We start from the raw sequence: 21,207 nt of genomic DNA, 5'->3' as shown, positions 1-21,207 counted from the left end.
TAGAGCAAGACATCTTGGACCTGTTGTTGCCCCTAGCTTGTTGCCTCAAGTTCCTTGGGACAGGACTCTTTCCCTGCATCTGAGCAGATCAGCGATGTGAGGTCTTGGGGAACTGTGGCATCCAGGAAGTTCTGGGGCTGGAAAATACATGGCGTCTTAGTAGGGGGTAGGGAGTTGGCTGGCAAGATATCCCCCTTTTCTGGACAAGGCATCAGTGGTCTTGTTCTGGGCTCCTGAGTGGTATGTGATGGTGAAATTGAGTGTATGAAGAACAAAGCCCAGCAAAGCTGCCTCTGGTTCAGTATGCTGGCTCAGTGAAGATACTGTACGTTTTTATGAACCGTGTAAACCTCCTGCACGGGGTACTAACCACCCTCCAGATAATGGTGCCACTCTTCGACAGCTGCTTTGATCACTGGTGATTACATTCTCCCTTTCTAAATGCCCTCTGCATGTTCAGCTGGATACATTAATCTTCTTCACTCCCTGCCCTAAAATGCTGTGTGGAGTTGCTTTATACTGTCAGACAGTTGCCACCTTTCACCCTTGTGGTAACTGCGCTTTGTGGGTGGAGCTGTGACAATTTGGGAGTCTCTCTGTATAATTTATTAATTCTATGTGAGAGTATGAATTCGCTGTATGTATCTTCACCCAGCTGCAGACTCCATTTTGAAGGTGCAGTCTTTTGTCCTCTGTTGTCCATTCACCTCCATGTTGGATAGAAACTCTTGGGTAACTGGGTAATGGCAAAGGCCTAAAATAAAGACACATTAAATCTTGATGGTCCTTTGTTCAAGAAGGAAGTACCCTAGACAAAGGTCTGTTCCCTGCCCAGAGGAACTGGTTTATCAAGGGAGAGGTCACCTGGCAATGAAGTCACCTGGTGTGACTCTGTGGTCATCTGCTGAGGCTGACCAAGGAGTCACCTGACTGAGAGACTGGAGGTGATAAAGGGCAGAAGCTGCTCCATTTGGTCTCTGTCTTTGGCTATTTTTCAGTAGTTTAAGAGGAAGCAAGCTGCTGCTGCAGGAGCCTGGTGAGGCAAGCGGAGCGGGGAACACTGCCTACCTACCTATCTGAACACAAATGGTCCCCACAGGTCTCTTCAGGGAAAGGCAAGCTGGAGAAGGGAAATTCATGTAAGGTTTATTATTTTTGTATGTATGTGTGTATTTTTTGTGTGATTAAATAAAGAGCAATAATGTATTGGACTCTGTGCACAGTCTCTCTCTCTCTGTTGTATGCTAGGTCTACCTCTTTCTCCTGACAGACTCAAACTGTAACCCCAAAGGCTCACACTGGGGGTGTTCTGGGAGAGGGTATGTTTAAGCTCAGGGGGAGCTGAGGATTCAGTGCTGGTTCTAGGGGCTAGGCAGCTGGGCTGGATGGTCGCTAGGGTGACCAGATGTCCCGATTTTATAGGGACAGTCCCAATATTTGGGACTTTGTCTTATATAGGTGCCTATTACCCCCCACTCCCTGTCCTGATTTTTCACCCTTGCTATCTGGTCACCCTAGTGGTCGCAGCTCTTAAGAGGAGATATTAGACAGAGGGTCTGCACTCTGAGAGCATGTTTATGTAACCCTTCTGCCAGGCCGAGTTGATAGCAGCAAGGGCCGGGTTTAGTACGTAGAGGTCCCCTCCCAACAAGGTAACGGAAAACCAGCTCGAGCCGCCACCCAGTGACCTGGAGAAATCTTACACACACCCCTGTGCACCTCAAAGAGGCAGTACTTCCCCTCTCCCAAGCACAGAGTCTCGGTGTAGCAGAAAATGTTTAATAACATGAGGTAAACAACATCAGCATTAAATTGGGAAAACACCACAACTAGAGTTCATAGACCAAACCATGAGTAAAGACCCACCCCAGCAAATTGGGCCATGTCCTTTCCCTTTGGTTCTTGAGTCCAGCAACCCAAAAATCACCCAAAGACCCCAAAGTCCAACACCCCAAAAGTCTCTTGAGTCCAGCAACCCACAGTCCCAAAAGTCCCTCAACCCAAAAATCTCTGTCCCAGGTCAGTGCAGCCCCAGAGTTCAAAAGTTTATCTGCAGGGTTTTAACCCCCCCAGCCTGGGTGGAAAGGCGGGGGCACGGGGTATTAAGGGACACCTTACGTGGTCCAAGACCAACTGACCCACCTCTCCATGGGGTTCTGCTTCTGCCTTCACCATGAATTGCTCCACTCTACCCGCCGCTCTGCTCCTCCAGCTGTCCCTGCAAACTGCTCAGCTCCACTCCACTATGCTCGTCGTTCCGTGGGCCGCTCCAACCATCCCACAAACTGCTCCACTCTGCCAGCTGCTCCACTCCACCAGCCGTCCTGTGAGCCACTCCAGCTGTCTCACCTAGCAATATAGCTTCAGGTTCCCCCTCTAGTTAACACAACACTCAGTGACCTCAGCTCTTAGTAACTTTAACTCTTTAGTGATTTCAGCTCTTAGCAATTTCAACTTGAAGTAGGGGAGCCCCAGTGTTGGTGCACTATTAGCCCAAAGTGAATTCAACTCAGCAGCCTGTAACTAGATTCCTAGTAGAATCAAAATTAGCTCTGACATTCAACAGTGGAGGAGATGCAATTGGTGTTTCAGGTACAAATACCTGCCCCCAACCTCCCTCAATTCACTAGGTTTTGGAAACCATGTCCCTTGTCTAGCGAGTGCTACTTAGTTGATGGTGAGACCCTCTGTCATAAAACAGTTTCACTGTCCTTCATTCACATAATCAGGATAACAACACTTTATTCCTCCTGCCTCAATAACAGAGAAACTGGGGATCCCAAAGGTGCCAAAGTGACCCTTTTGGGCTGCTGTGGGCACATGGTAGGCAGGGAGGGTGTGCCTATGCAAACCAGATCAGCCCCTGAAGTTCTTTTCCACACTCGCCACAATTCACCACCAGATGTCAGGGTAGAGCTCATCCTGACTCTGCTTACACTTAGGGACCCCCAAACTGGGACAGTGCCTGGGTCTGTTCAGACTCGGGAGGCTTAAAACACTGGAGGGTCCAGAGGTGGAATTCACCTCAGAGCAGTCTGCTGGACTGCCTACAGGGGGGAGCCAGAACAGATCTGTGACAGAAGAGACTTTTGTGTGTAATTTTTGTAGCTAAGGCCTTGTCTACACACAAAAGTTGTATCAGTAGAGCTAAAGCAGTACAACCCCCCTAGTGAGAATGCTGTCATACTAGTATAAATGTGCTTACATCAGTATAGTTTATTCCCATATAGGGAGGAGAATAAACCTTATCCTATAGATACATTTCTATCAGTGTAATTGCATCCACACTAGGGGTTGTACCTGTATAACTATATCAGTGAAAAATCACAGCCCTAACCAAAATAGTTATGCTGCTACGAAAACTGTGTATAGAACAAGCCCAAGTCTGTAATACATTTTGGAAACTTTCAGGATGAAAGCTGCTGTAGAAATATAAATGTGAGATTATTATTATTATTGTCAATATCCTTCTTAGGTAGTTACACTGAGTTCTGTGCAGCTTACTGTGTGCAGGGGTATTTTGGATGAGTTCTTAGAAGCCAGAATCCTGTTTGCTCAATGTGGGCATTAACGTAAGGTATGAGCCAAAAACTGTCCTCCTCTCTTTTAAGGTACAGCTTCCTAGTAGCCAGTTGTTCTCTTAGCTTCTGCTGCCCATGTCAAAGATGGTTTAATTAGTGCTATATGTGCCATAAGTAATTTGGATCCTTCAGGATGAAAAATACAAAATCAATGTAAGATAATAAATGATAATAATTACTCATTCTAAATTAATTTTCCAGTTTGGGCCATCTCATCAGAGAGACTAAAGGATAAAGGGACCATGGAGATTGAATTCTCTTCTGACACATAGAAGTGGGATCTATCTTGGTCACTGCAGAAGCACATGGACAGGACAGTGTTTGGGAAACTTTGAGGCCTTCCTTCAGTCCCAATGAATCTCCAGCACCTCCACTAACACAACGATAGGCATTTTCATACAAGTATATGCAAAATCATATATGTAAAAACAATCCATGCATAGAGGACAGTATCCTGGAGAACAATTTCTCTGAAAAAAATGTGTAGGACAAACTTGAGTTGCTAGTGTGATGCAGTGGCTAAGAGTATCCTTGGAAGTTTTAACAGGGGATACGGAATAGCAATACCGGAATATTGTATCCAGTTCTGCATTTCAGTATCAAAAAGGATACTGAAAAATTGGAAAAGGCTCAGAAGAGAGCTACCCAGAATGGAAAACCTGTCTTACTGTAAGTGACTTAAAAATCTCAATATTTTGAATATATCTAAGAGAAAGCTAAGAAGTTACTTGAAAATATTTGATAGCAGAGGGATCTTTAATCTAGTAGAGAAAGGCACAACAAGATTCGATGGCTGGGAATTCAAGTCAGCAAAATTCAAACTGCAAAATTTTAACAGTGATGGGTCATTAACCTTTGGAACAGATTACCAAGAGCTGTGGTAAATTCTTCATCACTTGGAGGCTTTAAATCAAGACTGCATGTCTTTCTAAAAGATATGTTTTAGTTCAGCCACAAGTTGATCATAAATGTTCCCTGCCGGGCTCTATAAATCTATATGAGCCATCTACAAGTACTTGAAGGATGTGAACACCAAAAAGAGAGAAGTATTATAGTATGAATAATGAGATAAATATGAGGAAAGGAAAATTTATGTGGGCTATCAAGAAAAAGAAACAACCCTCCTGACAATGACATCCACTGGCTGTGGAGTAGTCTCCCAGGGCAAAGCGTGGGAGCCAATTCTTGAGTCATTTAAAACGTTGCTGGATAAGGTACTGTTGAATATACAAAAGGGAAAATTCCTGCACTGGTCTCAATGGAGTGTGGGAACAATGGACTTTTCCACTTCTAATTTCTATGATTTTATGACCATGCGCAGGATCTGGAAAATACTAGAGAAGAGCTAGCTATGAGGGAATGTCCACTGATGACATGTGAACTCCACCGGATTGGGGGCATATTCTGGTTAACCCTTCTAAATAGACTGGAAGCTAGTACCTCCTACTCCCCCCAGTACATCTATGAATGCTGTGGATCATAGACTACTAAAGCAGCATGAGAGGCCAATTAGCGGATCACTCTATCTGTCAGGGTATCAGTACCTGAGACTGTGAGGCATAGTTGGGAAGCTGATGCATCCAACTGCTCTTGAGTATCGAAGAATTACCCAAATTAAGCCAAGTTACCAGGGCTGTCATTAAAGGTGACAATACAAAGGGCTTCAGAGTGTAGAAGACCCATATATCCTTTAAATAACATACAATTAACCATATGTATTACATGGAACAGCTACTGGACAGATCAAAATAACCTGCTAGCATGGACAGTACAGTGACTGGGAGTGGCTGTATACAAAAGGGTGATTAGGAGGGGGCTTAGCATCCACTAAAATTCATGGATAGAGCCTCACATTTCCTGAGATTTTTGTAGGAGGAAGATACACCATAAAGTATACAGACCTTAAACATCATCTCTGTAAAGGGGCTCTAGCCACCTGTTTCTCCAGGGCTGTTCCCCAGCTGGGTGTATTACTTTGTTATGCTTCTCTGGCAGTACTGGGAAGTATCAGGCTCTTCATTAACTATTAATTAAACCGTAGTGGCCCTTCCTTCACATCAGGGGTCACCTTCATTTGCTGAATCAGTTAAAGGGGTTCTCTCAAGTCATTTAGGTCTGTAATGTGACTGATCTTTACAGTGGTGTATTCTAGCAGGAAATGGCCAGAACCGACCCCCAAAGCTCTGTCTGTCTCTCTAAACTAAAATGAATCCTTCAAACATGGAACAGTTATTTTTAAGATCACATTCATAGTCCCTGTAAGTGTACATGGGTGTGATGAATGCAGACAGAGTGCACGGCACCCTAGTGTCCTGAGGGTAGACCAGGCCAGCATATGTTCATGTTCTCTAGGTAGGCTAAACCTGGGTATAGCTACTCATGGCTTGAGTGGGATGATTTGAAAAATAATCTTATTAATGGAAGCAAGAGGAATTTCTTAGTCTGAGAGCAAGTGATAGTTAAGCCTGGATTGGGGTGTGTAGCCACAGTCCCACACTGGGGTGATGATGCAGGAGGTGCACTGCCTCAGCATGACTTCCAGGGAGCATGACTGCAGTACTCCACATGTATGGTATAGCATCTGTGTCTGGCTGTGCCTGGCCTACATTGCTGGCAGATCTGTGTGTGTGTTTGTGCACGTGCGTAGAATGGCCATGGCCTCTCCCCCTTTGCAGAAGTTCATGCTTGTTATGTCTCCTTATCTCCCATTACATCATGCCCCCCGCTATGTTAAACGAATGTTAAGGTTGCAAAGTCAAACACTCAAAATTTACAAAATACCAGAATTAAGGCTGCCCATGCAACCATAATTTGTTCCCCTTCTGCATATGCATTACGATACTGTCTTTAATTACATGGTCACATACTATTTGTGGGGGATTGCAGGAAGGGAAAGGAAGGTCTCATGATTAAAGCAGTTTAATGCCATCTGAGCTGGGAAAGCTGGTGGTGCGGGGTGGGGGGGGGGCAAGACTGATGAAGCAGACTGTCAACAAGATGAGGAGCCTGATTCAAATCTTGTGCAGATGTCTGTGTGTTTGTGTGAGTGCATGGCTAACACAGCCATGGCTTCTGGTGCATATCTTCTGCTTTCTTTGTTATGCTGGTATTATTGTTGTTGTTGTTTATTATTTGTATTATTGTAGCATCTAGGAGTCCTAGTCATGGACTGGGAATTGTGCCAGGTGCTGTACAAAGAACAAAAGGATGGTCCCTGCCCCAAGTGGCTGACAATCTAGATATGATCTAAGTATATACATGTTCCCTCCCCACTACTTCCACCTCACCATGTGCCCAGCACAGAAAACTCTTTCCTCTAGCTGTGGCCTGAATTCATCAGTGGCTGGACAATCATTAGCAATGTTTATACTATAATGCATGTCAACCCTCTGCACTCAGGCTGACTGAGTTACAAAACTGAATATTGAGTGCCTGTGGTTCTCTATGCTTATCGTGCCAGAAGCAGCATCTGGTAAGGGCAGAAGTTCAGTGACATGCCCTTCAGTACTGACAGCTTATTGGTCCCATTTCCCTAGGATGGTAAACATAAGACATATATTCAACGAAGTGTGAAAAACAGAGAAAGCAATATATAGTCAATCAAGTCATATAATAGGGTCCAGCTACTAACATGGTACCCAATTACTGCTACATAACCTGCCCCCTTGTGGATCCTGTCATAGAATATCAGGGTTGGAAGATACCTCAGGAGGTTATCTAGTCCAATCCCCTGCTCAAAGCAGAACTAATCCCCAGACAGATTTTTGCTCCAGATCCCTAAATGGCCCCCTTAAGAATTGAACTCATAACTCTGGGTTTAGCAGGCTAATTCTCAAGCCACTGAGCTATCCCTCCCCCCTCTATCTAGTGTAAGAGTTTATCTTAGCTTTTATTTATCTGAGATTGTTGCGCACTTTCCTGAGGGGCACAGTACTAGTTTATGCACCACAAAGTTTCTCTGCTGATCATAACCCTGAGAAGTCCAACAGCATAGCAGTCTGTTTTCCTGGCACTATAACAGTAGATTAGCTCATGGGGGTCCAGAGGAATATTCAGTAATGTTTACATTGGCCAACAGGCACCCGTAGGAACCACTGCTTTTAGTCTACAAACCAATTAATGGAGGCATGCAAATATTGGAAATTTTTTAAATGATTTATCATTGTCCTCTGCCTTGTGTGGAGTAATGGTGTTAATTAGGGTATGAGTAGCAGATTTCAGTGGAACAGAACTGGATGCAAGGGAATGAGTAGCTTTCTAAGAAGCCATGTCCTAAAATTAAACTGAAAAAAGGCCAAGATTGGAGACCTGGTCAAGGAAACAATGTCTCGTGGAAAGAGTCACACCATGTCTTCATGTTACTGAGAAAACATTCTCCTAGTGCAATATGTCTTTCCAATATGTCTTTGATTCTGCTCATAGAAAGACAAACTGAAGGGCAACTTGATTATGGTGCCCTGCTGGGAACCTCCTAGTTGTGGTGACTGACAGGTGACTTTAAAGGCCCAGGCAAATCTAGCAGTGAGAAGGGACAAGAACAAGGTAAAATCAGCCTGACTAGAGGCAGATATTGATTGAGAGAGAGTGAAGATGACCACATATTAGTAGGCTTGGACCAGCAGGAGGCCATCATGGAATATCATGGAACACATTCCTCTGTGTGGTATAAGGACACTGCCCAAAACTTTCCTCACCAGTGAGCCACCTACTGCAAACAAGTAGCATAATTACATTTCAGTGCATCTTTTTGATCCAATTTGCACAAATGTTCTGCATTTTTTTCTGTTCTGACAAAAGTCATGTTCAATGGTAACCTCCATATGAATATCAGTCCAGGGAAACACTGACCCGATATTACTGTTTTATTATATAGAGTGATGATTGCCATTTCTAAGAATACAAATGAATAAAGGGCATATGACATAAGCACATGAACACAGAGTTTTCAACTTTTACCCCTCATCCCTGCCTCAAGTTTCTGGATGAGTGAAATATCAGGCAGCATGACCAACCATAGTAGTCACAGGGGTCATAATGGGCTCACTCTGAGGAAAGGGCAGTAATGCTCTTTCTTCTGTTCATATGTATGATGGAGCAGGTAGCAAACAGCAACAGCTGTGAAGAGGCACTTCAGGTCAGTGTCATTTTGTTTCAATTGGCATCTCTGTGACTGTCCTGGAAGAACCTCTCTCTCTTCAATCAGCCCATTGGCCAATGTTCTCCGAGTCTGGGTCAAGTGCACGGGACCCTGCAGTATGGTCTGCATTCCAGCTCATCCCCTCTCCCCGCCCCAGTTCATTGTCCCACCTGCTCAGGTGGTGTTTCAGGTCATGGAGCAGCAGCAGCTAGCTGGTAGGAGAGGAGGAGAAGACCCTCCTCTGGCAGCTCTGGGGCTTCTACTCCTTTCTGCCCGTCCCATCCTCTCCAAGGAGAGGAAAGAAACTCTATCGGAGGGAGCCCAGCAGCCAAAAGGTTTTTTTGGTAGGGGAGGAGTGAGGAGGGGGAGACAAGAGGGGGAGAAGGAGGAGGCAGCTACCTTACTCACTGCAGGGGAGCAGGAGCAAGGCCCTGAGCTATTGGGCTATTCAGAGTTAGGAGGCTCCAGCCCTTCCTTCCCCTCCCTTTCTGAAAAATACAACAGCCTAGTCCACTCCCTTCGACTTCTCCCATCTATGCTGGAAAACAACAGTTGGCTCTAGGGCTGCTGGGCTCCTGCTATCTGTGCCTGAGAGGGGAGGGGAGGTGGGGGCAGGAGCCCAGAGCTACAAAGACCTCCTTGGGCCACAGAGGCAATGTTCAACAAATACATAATTTGTCATGAATTATTTGCCCAGCTTTATCGAACCAATTGCCAAGATTTACAAAAATGGGGGCTTTTGGTGCTGTTAACAAGCTGGGGATTGCTGGAATGCAGCACACTCTTCTCATGCCATCTCCTGCACCCACATGACCCTACAGCTGGGGAGTCAGGAGGGGTGGCATAAAGGGGTGATATAGGGGTGCCTGCATCAGCTATATGCCTGTTGCATTTTCCTCTGGGCTAGGAGACTCCTCAGTTGTTTTATAATGGTGGGAAGGACTTGAACTATGGTCTAGGATTTGGCCCATTGCAAAATAGCAGCAGTATAGCTGGCTGATTCAGAGCAATCTGGATCACTTGGTAAAGTGGGAGCAAGCAAACAATACGCTTTTTACTGCAGCAAAATGTAAATGTATACATCTAGGGACAAAGAAAGCAGGCCATACCTACTTATGGGGAACTTTATCCTGGGAAGCAGTAACTCTGAAAAAGAATTGGGGGTCATGGTGGATAATCAGCTGAAGATGAGCTCCCAGTGTGATACTGTGCCCAAATGAACTAATGTGATCCTGCGATGCAGGAACAGGGGAATCTTGCATAGGAGTAGAGAGGTTATTTTACCTCTGTGTTTGGCACTGATGCGACTGCTGCTGGAATACTGTGTCCAGTTCTGGGGCTCACAGTTCAAGAAGGATGTTGATGAATTGGAGAGGGTTCAGAGAAGAGTCACAAGAATGATTAAAGGATTAGAAACGTGCCTTATAGTGATAAACTCAAATTGCTCAATCTATTTACCATAACAAAGAGAACGTAAAAGGGGAACTTAACTATAGTCTATAAACATGTACATGGGGAAAAATATTTAATAGTGGGCTCTTTAATCTAGCAGAGAAAGGTATAACATGATCCAATGGTTGGAATTTGAAGCTAGACAAATTTATACTGGAAATAAAGCGTAAATTCTTAACAGAAAGTGTAATTAACAATTGGAACAATTTACCAGAGGTCATGGAGGATTCTCCATCCCTGACAATTTTTAAATCAAGATTTGATGTTTTTCTAAAAGATTTGCTCAAGTATTATTTTGGGGAAGTTCTACGGCTTGTGTTATACAGAAGGTCAGACTAGATAATCACAGTAGTCCCCTCTTGCCTTGGAATCTACGGAATCTGTGAATCTAAAGAGCAATTTCTAAGCTGTCTATGGACATTAATTAACTAAACCTCATACCATGAAAGGAAGGGAAATATTATTTATATCCATTTTACAGCTAGGGAAATGGTGGCATAGAGATATAAAGTGACTCACCCAGTGAGTCAGTGGCACTAGGCTCTGCCTTTATTTATCTTCATGTATTATCTCTAGAGCTGCTAGCATATCATCATGGTCTATGAGTCTAATGCATGATTTCTAGAATAACTGTAAAGCTAAACACAATCCAGTCATCGGCACTTCAGTGGACGCAAGAATTCCCGTTGTGCACATTTCCTGAAATGTACAGACATTAGAGGTTGTATGGTAGCAACTAAAGTTTACAACTGGATCGTGCCTATGATTTTACATTTACCACTGTGAATATATTTAACAGAAACATCGCTGAAGATTGGAACCCTTTAAAGTTAAGAAACCTGGTGACATCTTGCGATTTGCATGGGACAAGATACTAGCAGCTCAGGAGGTCATATGGGAGCAGAACTAATCCTTAACATCAGGACTCAAGAGCTGACAAAAAATCAATTGGATTTTGGCTTGGCTTGCAATTGGTAGCTCTGCCGCAAGGCATGTCTTCAATCATCCCTCCCCTCAACAAGCCTTCCTCACCGTTAGGGGATGAATTTCTGCAGCAGATTAATTGGAGCATTTTCCCTTTAATGTCAACTGAAGCAGAAATGGCCTTGTGCTTTCCATATGGAAATCCCACCCTATTAGCCCAACATTCCACACTTGTGGTGTGGGTCATAGTTTCCTTTATCAGGCAGCCAAACTCCTCAGCTTCCAAAATGAGGCTGGCCAGCCTGCTTGTTCACTCTATGCATCGTATTCTGGAATGAAACCCTCTCAGAGGTGACTCTGGGATCTATTAGTAGTGGGAAGGATGACTGGAACTAACTGAAGCTCCCTTCAGAGTAGATCTTATTTCTCTCATAACTTCTCCTTTCCCTAGCCTGCTCAATAGCCCACTTTCAGTGGATTTAAAATCCCATTGTGGAACTGTGTGGATTGGAATATAGTGTCAGTGACTAGTAAAAGAGCAAAGGACATCTCCATCCCAGATCCCATAGTTGGGTTCATTCTTGTGACTGACTGTTCGAGGCTACTGAATAAATGCTATCTGAGGGTAATTCAGGCAGGGGCCTACCTGAATGGCTTCAGTGTAATAGACATAACAAAAGACAACAAATCATCTAAACATTGGGGCCAAATTCTCTGATGACTTCACACTCTTCTTTGACATCAATGGAAATGTACCAATTAACACCAGCAAACAATTAACCAAAAATGTGTGCATGCAAAGTGGCATGACAGCTGTGTGTGTTCCTCAGGGTCACAGGAGAGCAGTGCTTTGATATAGTACTATTATACAGTTGTGTGTGTTGTCATTGGCTCATTTCAAAGTTCTTTACTGGAGTAAATGACACTTTAGGTAAGAGCTGGTGGAAAGAATGAGTCCTCCTATCCTACCATCGTGCTTTCAAATGGCTATTCTTTAAAAATAAAAAACAAAGGTTACTCTGAAAACACCCATTTGTCTAATTAACTAATAAGAAATTTCTGTCACATTTCTCCACAAAACTTCTTTTGTATCCTCAAATACATCCCTTTTGGCAACAGGGACAGATTTTAGTGAGTCCAAAAAGGATTATATACACTTTTTTTTTTGAGTCTGTGAGTGAACAGAGATCCTTGTCAAAACACGAATCTTACAAATAAGCACCCTGTAGCCCATCTGGAGAGAACTGCTATGTGAGTCTGACTGTAAAGGGATTTCTTATTCCCCAGGCAAAAGAGATGATGCATTTTGAAGTGAAAAGATTTTTCCGGCTCAGTATTTTATTACTACCTATTTGTTCTGAAAAGGTTACTTGTTCAAAGGTGTTTGAGTGTGTCTGTATGTTTGAGTTTTATGTGTCCGTGCGCATATTGTATGTGTTTATATGAGACTGTAATTACGTGTGAATTTGTGGTTGAGCGTATGTGTTTATGTATACTGGTATTGCATGTGTGTGACTGTGTGCAATCATCGCTGCCCATATTTCTTATTTACAAATCAGGTTATTCATAGCTTTCCCAACAAGTCCTTTGTTTCTACTCTAGGGGAGGGATTCTCAAACTTTTTGTGCTTTGAAAATATTTCAGGCTGTGACAATCCCTTTCCCCCGCCCCCAAAAGGAATAACAAATTACTGTACATACTCAGAGGAACACTAAGTGAAGCATGTAATCATTATCCCTGCAGTCAAAGGCAATGAAGCCTCTCACAAAGTGTAAAACAACAGTTTTCAGGCATAAATATGTGGACATTTAAGAAAAACGTTTTCTAAAAAAAAAAAAAAGACAACAGGATACAATTTGCGGAACTGGAAGCCTTTGCCAGTGATTGTGGCAATAATCATAACATCGTCCAATTTGTCATAATAATCATAACATTGTTCAAGGATTCTGGTTTTATACACAACTGTATAGAATCATAGAATATTAGGGTTGGAAGAGACCTCAGGAGGTCATCTAGTCCAAATCCCCGCTCAAAGCAGGACCAACACCAACGAAATCATCCCAGCCAGGGCTTTGTCAAGCCGGGCCTTAAAAACCTCTAAGGATGGAGATTCCACCACTTCCCTAGGTAACCCATTCCAGTGCTTCACCACCCTCCTAGTGAAATAGTTTTTCCTAATATCCAAACTAGACCTCCCCCACTGCAACTTGAGACCATTGCTCCTTGTTCACTCATCTGCCACCACTGAGAACAGCCAAGATCCATCCTCTTTGGAACCCCCTTTCAGGTAGTTGAAAGCAGCTATCAAATCCCCCCTCATTCTTCTCTTCTGCAGACTAAACAAGCCCAGGTCCCTCAGCCTCTCCTCGTAAGTCATGTGCTCCAGCCCCCTAATCATTTTCGTTGCCCTCCGCTGGACTCTCCAATTTGTCCACATCCTTTTTGTAGTGGGGGGCCCAAAACTGGACACAGTACTCCAGATGTGGCCTCACCTGTGCTGAATAGAGTGGAATAATCACTTCCCTCGATCTGCTGGCAATGTTCCTACTAATGCAGCCCAATATGCTGTTAGCCTTCTCGGCAAGAAGGGCACACTGCTTACTCATATCCAGTTTCTCATCCACTGTAATCCCCAGGTCCTTTTCTGCAGAACTGCTGCTTAGCCAGTCGGTCCCTAGTCTGTAGCAGTGCATGGGATTCTTCCATCCTAATTACAGGACTCTGCACTTGTCCTTGTGGAATCTCATCAGATTTCTTTTGGCCCAATCCTCTAATTTGTCTAGGTCACTCTGGACCCTATCCCTACCCTCCAGTGTATCTACCTCTCCCCACAGCTTAGTGTCATCTGCAGACTTGCTGAGGGTGCAATCCATCCCATCATCCAGATCATTAATAAAGATGCTGAACAAAACCGGCCACAGGACCGACCCCTGGGGCACTCTGCTTGATACCAGCTGCCAACTAGACATTGAGCTATTGATCACTACCTGTTGAGCCCGACAATCTAGCCAGCTTTCTATCTACCTTAGAGCCCATTCATCCAATCTATACTTTTTTAACTTGCTGTCAAGAATACTGTGGGAGATCGTATCAAAATCTTTGCTAAAGTCAAGATATATCACATGCACCGCTTTCCCCATATTCAGAGAGCCAGTTATCTCATCATAGAAGGCAATCAGTTTGGTGAGGCATGACTTGTCCTTGATGAATCCATGTTAACTATCCCTGATCACCTTCCTCTTCTCCAAGTGCTTCAAAATGGATTCCTTGACGACCTGCTCCATGATTTTTCCAAGGACTGAGGTGAGGCTGTAGTTCCCCGGATTCTCCTTCTTCCCTTTTTTAAAGATGAGCACTATATTTTCCTTTTTCCAATCATCTGGGACCTTCCCCTATTGCCACGAGTTTTCAAACATAATGGCCAATGGCTCCGCAATCACATCAGCCAATTCCCTCAGCACCATTAGATCTGGACTTGTGCATGTGCATGTGCAGCTTTTCTAAATAGTCCTTTACCTGTTCTTTCATCACTGAGGGCTGCTCACCTCCTCCCCATACTGTGTCCAGGGCCGGCTCCAGGCACCAGCTGAGCAAGCTGGTGCTTGGGGCGGCATATTCTATGGGGCGGTATTCCGCCCAATCCTAGGGCAGCATGGCCGTTTTTGTTTTTTTTTGGTTTGCCGCTCCGACCGCCCTGTAGGGGGCGGCAGTGCAGAGGAGGGGAGTGCCCTGCAGCAAACTGGGCAGGGCAGCCCCTATTCTTCCCTCTCTGCCGACTGGAGCGGAGCGGAGCCCTCCCGGCAGGCGGCGCAGTGGTCGGGACCGCGGGACAAGCGCCCCGCTGAAGCCCTGGCCCGCCCCCTTGCTCTCTCTCTCCCCCGCTCCCTCCCCGCTAGACTGGGTGCGCACTCCGCTGCACGTCTGCAGCCCAGGGAGTCCCCCTGCACCCTGGCTCCGGCTGCCCGGCAGGGTTATTTTTGTTGTTTTTTTCCCCCTGCTTTGCCACTCCGGCCGCGCTCCAGGTTCCTCCCTACCCCCGCTTTGCTGCTCTGGCCCCGCCACAGGTTTTTCTTTTGTTTTGTTTTTTTCTCCCTCCTGCTTTGCTGCTCCAGCCATGCCCCAGGTTTTTTTGTTTTGTTTTGTTTCCCTGCTTTGCCGCTCCGGCCGCGCTGCAGGTCCCTCTCCACCACTGCTCCGGCCGCACCGCAGGTTTTTTTGTTTGGTTGTTTTTTTTCCCCTCCTGCTTTGCCGCTCCGGCCGTGCCACAAATTTTTTTGTTTTATTTTCTTTGCCGCTCCGGCCGCGCTGCAGGTGTCCCCCCCGACTTTGCTGCTTGGGCCGCGCCACAGGTTTTTTTGTTTTGTTTTGGTTTTTTCCCCTCCTGCTTTGCCGCTCCGGCCCCCCCATTTTTTTTTTTTTGCTTGGGGCGGCAAAAAAGCCAGAGCCGGCCCTGACTGTGTCGCCTGGTGTAGTAGTCTGGGAGCTGACCTTGTCTGTGAAGATGGAGGGAAAAAAAGCATTGAGTACTTCAGCTTTTTCCACATCATCTGTCACTAGGTTGCCTCCTGCATTCATTAAGGGTCAAACACTTTCCCTGACCTTTTTCTTGTTGCTGACATACCTGTAGAAACCCTTCATTACCCTTCACATCCCTTGCTAGCTGCAACTCCAATTGTGTTTTGGCCTTCCTGATCATAGGCGCTGACTTATATGGGGCTCTGGGGCTTTAGCCCCAGGAATATTCCCAAGCAGGGGCTCTGCCCCACCAATGTTTTCTCCCCTGCTTGGAGCGCACCCCCTGCCGCCGCCGCCGCCACCGTCGCCACGGCTGGAGCTTCCCCCCTCCCCGCCCGGCAGGGGCGGCTCTAGGCACCAGCAAAACAAGCTGGTGCCTAGAGCTGGGGCCCCAGCTCATCCTGCTGCTGCGAGCCGAGGAGCGGCCCGTCCCCTGCAGCCGGGCAGGGCCGCGCTACCGGCTCCGCTTGGGGGAGAGGGATGGCCCCTTACCGGTAGCGCGGCCCCGCCTGGCTGCAGCAGACGGGCCGCTCCTCCTCCGCCCGGGTCCTACACAGCGCAGCAGCAGCAGCTTGGCTGGGGGGGGCGGGGCTAAGCTCCGCCCCGCTCCGAGCCGCGTGGTCAGGGGGCGGGGCTGGGAGCTCCGGGCCGAGCGGCTCCTCCCCTGACCACGCGGCTCTGAGCGGGGAAGAACTCAGCCCCCTCCGGGAGCCACGCGGCTGCCTCGCTGGGCAGGGCCGCTTCTCGAGGCGCGCAGTGAGCGGGGGGTAAGCAGCTGGGGCCGGGGGGTTGGCTAAGGGGCAGGGAGTCCCGGGGACATTCAGGGGGCAGGGAGGGGGCACAGGTTCTGTGGGGGGAGGGGCGGTCAGGGGCCAGGGAAGGGGGGTTGGACTGGGGGGGTCTCAGGGAGGTGGTTGTCAGGCACCCCCCGACCCCATTACCCCCCAGGCCCAGCCCTGACCCCCAGCTCCGAGCCCAGCCCCTCTGATCCGGACACCCCCCTGACCCCATCCCCCTCACAGCCCTGACCCCCAGCTCTAAGCCCAGCCCCTAGGACCTGGGCACCCCCACAGCCCCATCCCCCTCACAGCCCTGACCCCCAGCTCTAAGCCCAGCCCCTAGGACCTGGGCACCCCCACAGCCCCATCCCCCTCACAGCCCTGACCCCCAGCTCTGAGCCCAGCCCCTAGGACCTGGGCACCCCCACAGCCCCATCCCCCTCACAGCCCTGACCCCCAGCTCCGAGCCCAGCCCCTCTGATCCAGACACCCCCCTGACCCCATTCCCCCCACAGCCCTGACCCCCAGCTCCGAGCCCAGCCCTTCTGATCCGGACACCCCCCTGACCCCATTCCCCCCACAGCCCTGACCCCCAGCTCCAAGCCCAGCCCCACTGAGATGGGCACCCCCCCAAACCCATCCTCCCCACCCAGCCCTGTCCCCCAGCTCCAAGCCCAGCTCCTCTGAGGTGGGCACCCCCCCAAACCCATCCTCCCCTCCCAGCCCTGACCCCCAGCTCCAAGCCCAGCCCCACTGAGATGGGCACCCCCCCAAACCCATCCTCCCCACCCAGCCCTGTCCCCCAGCTCCAAGCCCAGCCCCTCTGAGATGGGCACCCCCCCAAACCCATCCTCCCCTCCCAGCCCTGACCCCCAGCTCCAATCCCAGCCCCACTGAGATGGGCACCCCCCCAAACCCATCCTCCCCTCCCAGCCCTGACCCCCAGCTCCAAGCCCAGCCCCTCTGAGATGGGCACCCCCCCCAAACCCATCCTCCCCACCCAGCCCTGTCCCCCAGCTCCAAGCCCAGCCACTCTGAGGTGGGCACCCCCCCAAACCCATCCTCCCCACCCAGCCCTGACCCCCAGCTCCAAGCCCAGCCCCTCGGACCTGGGCACACCCCCGGCCCCATCCCCCTCACAGCCCTGACCCCCAGCTCTGAGCCCAGCCCATCTGATCCGGACATCCCCCTGTACCCATTCCCCCCACAGCCCTGACCCCAGCTCCGAACCCAGCCCCTCTGATCCGGACATCCCCCTGTACCCATTCCTCCCACAGCCCTGACCCCCAGCTCCGAGCCCAGCCCCTCTCATCCGGACACCCGCCTGTACCCATTCCCCCCACAGCCCTGACCCCCAGCTCCGAGCCCAGCCCCTCTGATCTGGACACCCCCCTGTACCCATTCCCCCCACAGCCCTGACCCCAGCTCCGAGCCCAGCCCCTCTGATCCAGACACCCCCCTGTACCCATTCCCCCCACAGCCCTGACCCCCAGCTCTGAGCCCAGCTGCTCTGAGGTGGGCACCCCCGACCCCATCCCCCACAGCCCTGACCCCCAGCTCTGAGCCCAGCTGCTCTGAGGTGGGCACTCCCCGACACCATCTCCGTCACCCCAGACCCCCAGCTCCGAGCCCAGCCCCCGTTGAGCCGGGCACCCCCCGACCCCATCCCCCCCACCCCAGACCCCCAGCTCTGAGGCGAGCCCCTCTGAGCCAGACAACCTCCGACCCCATCTCCCCACAGTCCTGAGCCCAGCCCCTGTGAGCCAGGCACCCCCCAGAGCCCAGCTCCCCACCCAGCCCTGGGCAACAGCAGCACCACCTCCAGGCAGTGACAGCCCATTGGCACCAACCATCACCCAGCAACAGCCCATTATGTAATTGCAAATGTATACAGACCAGTAAAGCATTTAATGTTTTTAAATAATGTATTTGGTGTATTTTCAAATTATTACAAATTAATTTTCACTAGTTATTTTTTACATTTCCAAATACATGTTACTATAGTATTGCAACTTTTTTTTATGGAAGGGGCCCCCAAAATTGCTTTGCCCCAGGCCCCCTGAATCCTCTGGGCGGCCCTACCCAGTGTGTGTGAGGAGCTGGGGAGGGACGGAAACGGGGTCCCCTGGAGCCGAGCCCGGGCTGCGATGGCGGCGAGGGGCTCCTGGAGTGTGTGAGGAGGTGAGCGGCCGGCTGGGTTCGTCGGTGCTGAGCAGGTAGCCCCGCAGCCGGAGATCCTTGCCTTCCCTCCTGCCGGGGCTGGGCCAGGGCACCGTGAGGCTGAAGAGCAGCAGGTCCAGGGGGCTCTCCAGGTCTTTGGCCGCCAGCATGTCGAGGGTGAGGGCGGTGAGCGCGAACTGATCCACCTTGGCCACCAGCAGTGCTGCGAAGCCCAGGGAGAGGGCCGTGTTCTTTGCGCCACCCCGTAGCCGCGCCGCCACCTGGAAGTACTCCCGCTCCGCGCCGCCCAGCAGCTCCACCCACATGGGGACAGAGTCACAGCTGGGCCAGGGTTTGGCTGCAGTGTGCTGGTAGCGGATCCCACATTTGGGGTGGAGCCCAGTGCTGGGGCAACAGGGGGTGTGCGGGGGGGGCTCATGTCTGGGGGCGGGGGAGGGCAGCCAAAAAATGTTTTGCTTGGGGCGGCAAAAAACCTAGAGCCGGCCCTGCCGCCCGGCCCCAGAGCTTCCCTGCCTGAACACAGACCAGACAGCGTGTCTCTCTCCCTTGCCTCTACTGCTGCCGGCTGCTGCCTAAGGCAATGCAAGCTGCTGTTGCTTGCTGGAGCACCGGCCGGGGGAGGGGAGCGGAGTGGAGGGGGCTGTGCCATGTTTGGCAGCCCTCCCCTCCCCCTACCTGGAGGAGAGGCAAAGGGGACTTCCGGCCAGGACTCGGAGACTGACCTCACTCACCTGAGCAGCTGCTGGGGCTTCCGTGAGTGTTTGACCCTATGATTCCCCCCCCACCCCAGCCCCAGCCCCAGCCCCAGCCCCAGCCCCCACTCCTGCCCAACGCTGGGGAAGGGGCAGCCCCATGCCATCCCCTCCCACCGTCCCCCAGTGAAGCTACGGTGAGGGGCAGCAGGCTGCAGCCTGCAGCAGGGGTCAGGGAGGCAGGAAGCCATATATGAAGGCAGTGCCCCTCCCCTCCAGCACCCACCCACCACAGGGCAGATGGGGGAGGGGATTCATAGACCTACCTGAGCAGCTGGGGCTTGGGTGAATTTTATGACACCCTGCTCCCCTGCCCCATAGCCATCACCGTGCAGACCCCACTTCTGCCCCATGCTGGGCAAGGGGCAGCCCCATCCACAGTGAAGTTATGGTGAGGGGCAGTAACATGGAAGGCCACCTGTGATGGCAACCCCCCCCCCTAGTACCCATCATAGAGGAGGTGAGTGAGCTTTCTGGACCTGAGAGGGGGCCTAGGAGCATGTGCAGTGACTGTGGTGCAGAGTGAGTGTGCTGTGGGGGGTAGGGGGGCAGAGGAGGGGTCCTTCCCCTGGAGCTTGCTGCTGCCAGTGGTGGTGATGGGGAGTCCTCTCTGGCCCTAGCCCTGGGGCAGCCTGTCTGCACCCCAAGTTCCTCATCCTCAGCCCTGGCTCACCCCAAAGCCTGCACCCCAAGCACCGAGCACGCTCCTGCACTGTGAACCCCTCATCCCCAGCCCCACCCCAGAACCCTCACCTGAGGGGAAAAACGTGCAACTTAAATTTGGTGGTCAGTTTGGAGTATCATTGTATTTAGCACAATATTTGATTATTTTACACCCTTCAAAGTATGTAACTGGTCATATACAGGTGTTTTCTCTGAGTACTGTCTGTGTGCCTCAGTTTCCCCAATGCATTTCTTAAGGCTCTAGATGGTGGGATAAGGGGGTGTGATTGTTGTAAAGCCCTAGAGGGCCAGTGTGATGCCGTCTGCACAGAGAATGGCCGACACCCTGTCTCCAGGCAACTGATGGCCTGGGCCACCCCCCTGCAAGGTGCCAACTGAAGGTGTTGGAGAACAAAGAGATCAGGTGGCCTCCTAATGCCTGGAAAAGAGACAAAGGCCAGAGGAGGGAGTGTCAGTGCCTGTGCGGACTTCCGGGAAGCACATGGTGTGGAAGGGGATGCTGGGATGCTTTGGAACAACTCCATACAAAGCCAGTCAGGACTCTGGGGGAGCCTCCTCTCTGAGCATACTGTCTCCAGGGCAAGAAGCTTACACCTTCCTGGGTCTGACCTCGGAGCATTCAGCATGCCCTTCCACACCATGCGCTTTCCGCAGCGAGTCTGCCCAGGCAGGTCCTGGGGCAACCAGAGGTCCCTGCACCCCAACTCCGCAGTCAGACGTGACTCTCAGCCAGACAGTAAAACAGAAGGTTTATTAGATGACAGGAACACAGTCTAAAACAGAGCTTGTAGGTACAGAAAACAGGACCCCTCAGTCAGGTCCGTCTTGGGGGGTGGGGAGCCCAGACCCAAGTTCTGGGCCTCTCCCGATTTCCCCAGCCAGCTCCAAACTGACACTCCCTCATCTGGCCTTTGTGTCTCTTCCGGACAAGGAGGCCACCTGATCTCTTTGTCCCCAACACCGTCAGTTGGCACTTTGCAGGGGAAACTGAGGCACCCACACAGTATTCAGAGAAAACATTAAGAACATTCCCACTTTGTCACAACAGATGCAACAAAATTTAATACTGTATATTAAAGCAGGCAAGTGCTGCTTCTGACTTTCCCCTTTAATTGACCCTTGTAATCTTGTAGTGCTGACGCATTGTAGCTTCATTTTATATCAGCTTACAGGGTGAGAGCAGGGGGGGGGGGGGACACACC

This window comes from Mauremys mutica, chromosome 1 (genome assembly GCF_020497125.1).
Source record: "Mauremys mutica isolate MM-2020 ecotype Southern chromosome 1, ASM2049712v1, whole genome shotgun sequence".
Classification (NCBI taxonomy): domain Eukaryota; kingdom Metazoa; phylum Chordata; order Testudines; family Geoemydidae; genus Mauremys; species Mauremys mutica.
The sequence above is the reverse complement of the archived record's forward strand: the minus strand, read 5'-3'. Positions refer to the sequence as shown.